Source organism: Ixodes scapularis, unplaced genomic scaffold (genome assembly GCF_016920785.2).
Source record: "Ixodes scapularis isolate PalLabHiFi unplaced genomic scaffold, ASM1692078v2 PGA_scaffold0__279_contigs__length_252992795, whole genome shotgun sequence".
Lineage (NCBI taxonomy): Eukaryota > Metazoa > Arthropoda > Arachnida > Ixodida > Ixodidae > Ixodes > Ixodes scapularis.
Window position 1 is genome coordinate 31036249 of NW_024609835.1, and position 8600 is coordinate 31044848.

At 42.6% G+C, this 8600-nt stretch overlaps 1 pseudogene; it reads right to left on the reverse strand.

Annotated features, from left to right (window-relative positions):
- Positions 1–5784: 5784 nt before the first annotated feature.
- Positions 5785–8077, reverse strand: LOC115321487 (annotated as a pseudogene).
- Positions 8078–8600: the final 523 nt, after the last annotated feature.

Genomic DNA, 8600 nt, shown 5'->3' on the forward strand with positions numbered 1-8600 from the left:
AGCGTGCTCCGGTCCGGACATAGCTAAAATAAATCGATTTTGGTCCCAATACTGATTGGTAAACAGTCCGACCCAAACAGTAAGACATAATTATAAAGAAGAAATAAGTAAATATTGTTTGTCGTTTTACTTTTAATATCCCAGTGGCAGGCATGACTCTGCATGGTTCCTTTTCCGCTAGTTATCATTCGCCTTATTGGGGATATTCAACAATATTAAGTTAAAAGTTTTTTTGTTTTGTTTTTTCCAAAAATATTTTTTTTCTCTTTTTATCTTGTACGTAAGGTCCTTATACATTATGTGTTGAATATTTTCTAAAGTCAAAATTCTTGTATGGTTTTTATACAAATTTAGTATTCTCCCTACACGAACATACCGTCACTTCTGTGTTGCCGAGTGCGCTCGCATACAGCGCCAGTGGCTTCGAACCTTCTTATCGTTGCGGTGTTTATTCAACCATAAACGCAAACTATTTCTTTCAGCTTTTCCATCGTTAATCTTGGTGGCGTCATCTCGGGGATTGCAAGTTGGCGCATCGCGGAAAGTACCTATGTGGTGGCGATCGTTAAATACTACTCCTGAATTGCGCATAAACAAATACGTGATCTTCTTACTAGGGTTCGAGACAGTCAATGCCTCGGATAAAACTCAGGTTTTGGCTGGCATACTGGGGCAGTAATGCAATCACAGAGATTGAAATATTATAATATAATTATTTTCTGGTGTCATATTTAGTTGCAATTCATTACTTTTGACTGAAAGCAACTCTAGTAGTAATTTAACCATTTTGCGGCGTACGTAATTGCAAAATCTAAATTGCAATCCCCACTACTATTTTATGTTTTTGTCGTGCTGGACCTTTATTTCCAAAAACCATAGGAGAAAGCAGACTTAACATCTATCTCATATCGCTTCTATCGATTTGTGTTGCTTTGAAAGCGCTGAGATTGAGCCAAGGCACCAACCATGGACGCGTAGATGACCTGTTAAGTCCATGGAGCCCTCAGAGGAGAACTTCATTCTTCAGACAAGGTAAGAATGCCTCCCATTGTCAGGATAAAAAAAAAATGAAAGAAGTTTACAATCCCCTGTAACGCCGAAATAGAGCGCAGCCCTTGAGGGGGAGGAGGGGAAGGTAAGGAGATGAGGCTATGCCCTTCCTTCTTTCCTCCCACTTAAGGGAAAAATTTCCCGCTAAATTTAGCAGGGAAATTTTTCGCTCAATTGGGCGTGGAATTTTTTCCGCTAAATTTAGTGGGGAAAATTTTTCCGCTGAATTTGGCGGGGAAAATTTTCCGCTAAACTTGTCGGAAAAAATTTCCCCGCTACATTTACCTGGGAATTTGTTCCGCTATATTTAGCGGAAATATTTTTTCCTAAATTTAGCAGGGAAAATGCTCCGCTAAATTTGGCAGGGAAAATTTATCCATAATGCACCTTTTCGGTTACGCCGACGGTTACGCCACTGAAGCCGGAAACGGGCGCCTAGAGGCCCGTTCACACTCTTGCAACCGAGTGCGACCGAAAGAGACCGGACCGTTTTTCAGCCTCTTGCGATCTCTTAGGACCAGCCCCGCTGCAGCGCATCGAAAACTAAGAAAACCGGTCTGGTCTCTCTCGGTCGTACTCGGTTGCAAGAGTGTGAACGAGTCTTAAGAGCTGCGCTCTAAAGTAATAAGTTGATGTGACTGGTATATGTATAACTATTACTTTGTCAAGACTTGTTTCAGAAATTTTTGCAATAACTAAAAGTGAAGCCACCATTCGATTTTTAAATGTCTAATAAAACTAACAGACACGTTTACTCTAAACTAAGGAGCAAAACATTTTTTGAAGGTTTTGGGGCTGTTGCAGGCGAATTAAACAACGCACTCGTATCATTCTGAAAACTCAGCTCTCTAGGATACAAGTAATAAAGTAGAAGAAATGAAGACACTAAAATGTGACGATTATGCAATTCCGTACACTATATTCTAAACAGCCAGACAAGAAATTAACAAATAAATTTTATTAAGGGTAAGCGCTGATACATTCAACACTGTTGGAGCCGGGTAGCTCCCAAAGTAAAGTATATTTGCAATATAGTTCTACTACTAGCTGAATGTAATTAATAATTATAAAACATTGATTTTGCGTGCTAGTTGTTTTAATTGCAATTCACTGCCTTTGCAGTAAGGTAGTCGTAATTATATCTACATTACGTGTCCGAAGTAGTGTATTCAAATATTGTAGCTCCTACGCAATATGCTGCAACAAGTTGAGAGTTAATACTTTCCAAAGCTCAGCACATCATGTGCTTTGCCAACCCTAGCGCATGTACAGAAGGTCGTTTGATAAATACGGTATAGAGCAAGATAAACACCACTATTTTTCTTTTGAATTTTGGCGGTGGTGATGGCGTCCTCATTCCACCACGTTTTTACGGCTAACCCTAACCCCATTTTTAGATCTGGCAATTGGAAAAAGTCGCCCAAGGCGAAGTTCGGAGTACAGGGGGAATAATGAATCAGTTCGAAGCCCAATTCGTGCAGTTTTGCCATTTCGACGGTCGGTTTGTGGGCTGGCGCATTGTCCTGGTGGAAAAGAGTTGTTTGTGCGCCAATCTGGGCCGTTTTATTTTTAGTTTTTGTTTAAGATGGTCGAATAATGTTTCAAAATAGACCTCCGTTGTTGTTCTACCTTTCTCGAAGTAGTCGATAAACTGGGTGTCGCAAAAAAATAGTGACTATCATTTTTCCAGCTGACAAATTGGTCTTCGCCTTCTTCGGTGCACTCTCATCAGTCGTTGTCCACTGCTTTGACTGCTGCTTCAACTCGGGTGTCGAATGGTGGATCCAAGTTTCATCTACTGTTACGAATCGACTCCAAAAGTGCTTCGTATTGCGATTGAACATCGCCAAACAATGTATTGACGTGTCCCTTGCGACGCGTTTTGGTAGGCAGTGAGTAGTTTTGGCACCCATCGTGTACACAGCTTTTGCATGCCCAATATTACGAGCAGGAGGCTGTAAACACGTTCAGTCAAAATGTGTTCAACTTCAGCGGTCTCACGCACTTTTCCTCGACGGTCTTCCGAAATGATGCCGTAAATTGGTTTTAAAGGTTTCTTTCGTGGTGACCTCAAGTGGGCGTCCGGAGCGCACTTGACTTTCAGTGGATGTTCGGCCTCGTTGAAACTCATTGTTCCAAAAATAGGCCGTATTAAACGGTGGTGCATAACCCCCATAACGTTGTCCACTTCCCCGAATTGATTGGGGTGGTGCGGATTTTATACAGCCTGTAGTTGGTAAGCCATTTCAAAGTTGGCACGAGTCACTCGCTCTAGATGAGCAATTTAGCCAGTGTAGTACAACCGCTATCCTGGGATTTTTAACGTGCACCACACAGTAGTGACACACAACCGCACGCCGGTACGATGCTCATCGATCAGATCGAAACGGGCAGGAACGGGGATTGAACCCAGGATCCCGGGGCTCTGCAGCGCGAGCTTTCGCTCCACGTGCTCCGAGCTGGGCTAGCCCACTTGGCCACCGAACCCCCCTTTTTCAAATTGAAATGTTCGCTCACCACGCAGAACTCGTTTTTAGGGGCTAAGCTCCTTAGGGGCTAGCCATGTCCGTATTAGGGTGCCTTCATGTGCGCTTTGCGTAGGGTGGAGACATCTGGCCATTTTGTTTCCTTTTTTACATTTATTTTTTGTTCAGAAGCGCGTGAAAGAGCGTGTCCCTGCACGCGTCTGTGGCGCTGACTGTGCTATGGCGACATTTTGTTTTCGTCGATTTCTTTGTATTTTCCACGTGAGCGCGTGCTGTCGGCATCGGGTGCTGCAAAGGGTGGCATCACTCTAAACAGAATGTCATTGAGGCACTCTAGTCCGTATGTCCGTCCGCCGTCCGGCGTGCCCCTGCTCGTGAGTTCAGCAGCGAGAGCAAGAAAAAAAAATAAAAAAGATGAAAAAAAAAAGAAAAAGAAGAAAAAAAAATAGGGGGCTCTGAGATGCCATCCCATCTGTCTTCTTAAAAAAAGAAAAAAGAAGAAAACCACACATTTTTCTACTGATATGAATGAAAACGGCACCGTCAGCACTATACTCTATTTCACCTTATGATGTACCGCAGGAAAGCCTACAAGCGCGAGCTCCCTGCTATGGAGCAGATATCGGCGGCACAAGCTCTCGTGCATTAAGGGCAACTGCCAACGCTACGAGCTCGCGCTTCTAGCCTTCGTTGCGGTACAACATAAGGTGAAATGGAGTATACCTAAGATTAAAATCAGTATTAAGAAAAATAAGAAAAAAAAAAGAGTAGGGGGTTTTTAGTTGCCATCCCATCTGTCTTCTTAAAAAAAGAAAAATAAGAAAACCACACATTCTCCTACTGACATGAATGAAAGCGGCACCATCAGCACTACCTATGACCAAAATCAGTATCATCAGCACCACCCGAGCTTCGCCCCAATCAACATCATTCACCACTTGGAGATGCGGTAATTGTTTTTTATTATGGTCGAGTCACTTGCATCGCTATAACAAAAACACCACGCTGCATCTTCCCAGGCATAGCGATGTCATCGTCATCAAACCGGCCATTGGCGCGGGTTCGCTATCACCAGTTTTTGCGGCTCGAAGCATATTTATGTGCGGGTCATCACATCATCTCGATGAGCCACAGAAATAAGACACTCATAGATAAGGCCCCAATTCAGAGCGAGCTCTATGTGTCAATGTGTTGTCTTTCGACGTTCCATCTCGAGAAGTTTTTTTTTTTTTTTTTTCATTTTTATGGTAGTTGACGAAGTGCACGCCTGAATAATTTTATGAGCGTGAACCACGTGTCGCATCGGGCTGAAATTATGCCTAAACCAGTTTGAAAAGTCATTGTTGCCAGCCGTAATATCATCACATAAATTGTATCGCTATCTCATAGAAATTAATCTAACTTATCAAAGGACCCATATATGAATGATCAGATCTGAGAATCCAAACAATGCAGATGAATGAACCGTACTGATCGAATGAAAGAGTCAATTGTTACGAAGCCGCCAAAATACTTGGCGGTTCAGGGATTTGAACCTCGGGTCTCCCCAATACCGGTCAGGCATATGGGCCCCTGCTCTAATAGCGAATGAAGGTGGTGCAAAAAAACAATGCGCGTTTTGAAGGATAAGAACTTCGAGGATTTATTTTCAAACATAATTTATGAAGAGTAAAAAAAAAAAAGCGTTGCATAACTTCATTTACGTGGGCTGTAAAAATATAATACGCGTTAATAGACTTTTGGCTGGGGCTTTGAAGGTACAAAACATTCGCGTAAAAAGGATGTTAAAAAAAAACGAGGACTTTAGTTTACACAAGATTAATGGACACGGCTATTATTGTTGACTTCCAATTACTTTCTGTTGCCTAAAATTCGCAAGTGTTTGAACGGATCTCTTAAAACACTGCAAAGTTTGAGTTGAAAATGAAGAGCTCACGTGAGGGTGGTGGAGCGGCACCGCAAAGTTTGAGGAAGCAAGCCAGAATTCGCTCAAGAAACGGATTTTTTAGCTTATGGAAAAAAAGTGGCGTCGTTGTCTGATTGTACAAGGCATTATGTGTTAGGACGCAGTCGGACTGCTTATACATGATAAAAAAGACAGTCTGCAGACTATTCCCAACGCGGTAATTACAAGAAGCGCCATTTTCCGCGTTGGAATAGACAAGCCAGTTCCATCGGTGCGCCTCTTCTACTAAAACTTGAGGTTCCTCTTTCCCGTTGGCTTGAAAGGGAAGGTGGGGCTCGGTGTTCAGGCCCTTGTCCACAGCTCTTTTTTCTTGGCGTCCGTAACCTGCACAAAATAGAAATGACATTTATAAGTAGGGTTCAACCTCCAGGCTTAAATCAGCTATTCTGGTTAACTATCACCGTTGCAGGGAGGGGAAAACGGCTAGGTTTACACGGGCTCATCCCACCAAGCGAACGAACAAGAACCACTGCTTGCGCACGTGTCAAGCGAGCATCACCGTGAAGAACGTCTTGTCTGTAAAACTTTGTTGTTCAGCGTTGCACAGTGGAACGAGGTTGCCTGTCGTGCAAATAAGGCCTAACCTGTGTGCAAGCCATCCGAACTACAGCGGCAACGCATAGAGACCAGTCGCGGGACAACGGGAGGAAAAAAACGTGGCCGAACCCATGGCAAGAAACCTGTCCCAAATCCATTATTATGCGTGAGTTACGAAAATTACGAAAACAACGTTTATGACTACTCCACTTCCACTTGAAATGTACTCATTAGATTATTTGATTACATAACGCGAAATGTAATTGAACGTCGATCCCCAAAAATAAAAAAAAAAAACATTAATTTTCAGTTTATCTTTGCGTAACGTGATTACTGCTGCTTGTCGTTTTATTTAGTGTACCGATTCGTAATAGAGTGGCTCTCAGGGCTAGTCTTAACAAATACACGTAAATCTAAGAAATAATAGGTTCGGGCAATCCAAATAAGTAAAATATGCAAATCATATTCGCTTAAATTGTCTCGAAGAAGACTCCTAAAACGATTACGGCTTCACTCTTCTTTTTAGTCACTTGAAAAATTGAAACCCTGACATAACTGGAACAAGAAAGAAAAGCCAAACAAGGAAGAAGTCCAAAAAGCGAGGTAATTATTAAATTCGCTAAAAGTTGAAATTAATTAGTCCCGAACTTAACAATGTCGATTTCAATTTCCAGGTCATTTGATTAGTAAAATGCAGGATACAAGTTATGTTTTGTAGAAAACGAAATGACAAGGATTCGAAGAAAAAAACAATCGCATCTCCACGTGGTGAATGATGTTGATTGGGGCGAAGCTCTGGTGGTGCTTGTCTGCGTAGACGCTTGGTTGCAGCATGCCGAGCCTTTGGTTCGTTTTCATCTATGTCACGCTGCGGTCTAATGCTCAAATGCGTATATAACCACGTTCCATACCCCACATTCTCTTTCTGACATGGATGAAAACGAACGAAAGGCTCGGCATGGCTGCGACTCAGCGTCTACGCAGACAAGCACCACCAAAGCTTCGCTCCAATCAACATCATTCACCACGTGGAGATAGTTTTTTTTGTTGTTGTTGTTGTTGTTGTTTTTTTTGTTGTTTTTTTTTGCCCTACACGAGCACGGGAGCACGTGCTCACGTGCTCGTGACCCGACGCCGGACGGAGAGAGAGAAAAATTAATTTATTGGACAGGAGAAGAGGTTATCCCGCGAAGATTGGCAGGATGCCTACTTCACACTTAGGGGAGGGAAAGAGGGGAGGTATAGATTATAAAGAGAGAGAGAGAAGAAAAAAGAAAAAAAGAAAAAGGTATGTACACCTTTATATACATACTTATATACTTTCATCTATGCACATATATACATGTATATACATATACACATGCATACACACACACACACCTATGTGCATATATATACATATATATACCTACACACATACATATACATACATATGTATAAAGGAAAAGAAAATTCTGTCCGTTATTGTTTGTTCATGTAAAAGTATGTTCTGGATTTAGAGTATTCGGTCCAGTTTTGTTTTCTTAAGAAAGCGGATGAAGGAGGTCGTTGATTTGACCCTTTCCGATGCGGAGTCCCATGGTCCGAGCAGGTGAGTCAGGGAGATTGGTTCTCCGTTGGGAAGATGGAGAGAGTTTGCCAGTTCATTTCGTTGACTTGTGTATAGGCTACGCTGGCACAGGACATGTTCGAGTGTGTCTGTGACGGCACAATGCTCACAGAGAGCAGAGTCTAGCTGGCCGATGAGGTTGAGATAGAATCCCGTTGAAGCTACGTTGAGTCGTATTCGGTGGAGCGTAGTTTCAGTCCGGCGTTTAAGGCCGCGGGGTGAACGAAAGACAAGGAAAGGGTCAATGCTGTGCAGGTGTCTGTAATAATAAAGCGGATTTGCCCAGAGGGAACTTATCATAGCTTTAGCAACAGAGTTGATTCTGACCCTAGCATCTGTTCGTGAAAATGGGATTTTTAAACCAGAATTACGTCGGTGAGCATCCTTGGCAGCTAAATCAGCACTTTCATTGCCTTGGATACCACAGTGGCTTGGAATCCATTGTAGTATCAGACTATGCCCATTTTCGATAGCCTCCTGGTGAAGTTTCAAAATTTGATGAGCGAGCTGTGCATTGACGTTCTTGTTTTTAGTGGATTTGAGGCTCTGAAGAGCTGCTCCAGAATCGGTAAAAATTGACCAATCTCGTGAGTCACATGCGGAAATGAAGCGAAGTGCTTCTCGAATCGCTACTAATTCTGCAGCTGTTGATGATGTCGTGTGACCCAATTTTTCATGAAGTCTCCCATTGATTGATGGTATTACGAAGCTGTAAGTGGAGCGTTCGTCAACGCAGGACCCGTCGGTATAGACATGTGTTCGCGAACGGTGATGAACACTAATTATTTCCAAAGAGTGTTGCCTCAATGCGGTTAACGGAATGTGTTTTTTGGAATATAGCCCTGGAATATTTGTCTTTATATTAATTATTGGATAGGCCCATGGGGGCGATGAAGAGAACTCTGCTGGTTCGAAATCTCGTGGAGTGTCTAAGCTGCCAGAATTAATAACT